We start from the raw sequence: 543 nt of genomic DNA on the forward strand, positions 1-543 counted from the left end.
AATTGCTTGAGGTTAATGAAACTAAACGGTTTATGTACAAACTTTTAGCTCTTAGCCTTAATAGCAAGATCAACCAGAACTTACGACAGCACGCGGACGCATTTCCCTCGAAAGAAACCCCCCGAATGGCTTCCTCGAGGCGCGCGTCTTGATGGCCTCAGTATTTCAAAATTAATGTCGAATTTACGCTGCATTTTATAGCGCTTTGATTATCGGTGCGAACACAACGTCCCGCTCCCCCCCTCCCCTCCCCTCCTCCGGCCCCCCTTCTCTCTCCGGCCACTCTTGGCACCGTCCTCGAATAGTGTCTTCGATGAAGCATGGCGCGAGGGAAGGTCATGCATCACGCAGCGAAAGGAGTCATGCATCAGCGACTGGCGACGGCGGGCCTGGCTTCCGTCCGCTCGAGCTGATCCTCGATGGCTGAAGGACGGGTCGCGGCCGCCCCTCGCGTCTGGAAGCGCAGCCGTGTGGGCGCGGGGCTGCTGCGATGGAGGCGGCGCGAGGCGCATCTCATTTTTTAATGCATGTTAGTAGTTTTTT

At 55.6% G+C, this 543-nt stretch overlaps 1 protein-coding gene across 1 annotated transcript in view; it reads left to right on the forward strand.

Annotated features, from left to right (window-relative positions):
• Positions 1-543, forward strand: part of LOC119586935 (putative neural-cadherin 2) — a gene marked incomplete at its 5' end in the record, with an annotated part of 72205 nt that overhangs the window by 24063 nt on the left and 47599 nt on the right.

Source organism: Penaeus monodon, chromosome 22 (assembly GCF_015228065.2).
Source record: "Penaeus monodon isolate SGIC_2016 chromosome 22, NSTDA_Pmon_1, whole genome shotgun sequence".
Classification (NCBI taxonomy): domain Eukaryota; kingdom Metazoa; phylum Arthropoda; class Malacostraca; order Decapoda; family Penaeidae; genus Penaeus; species Penaeus monodon.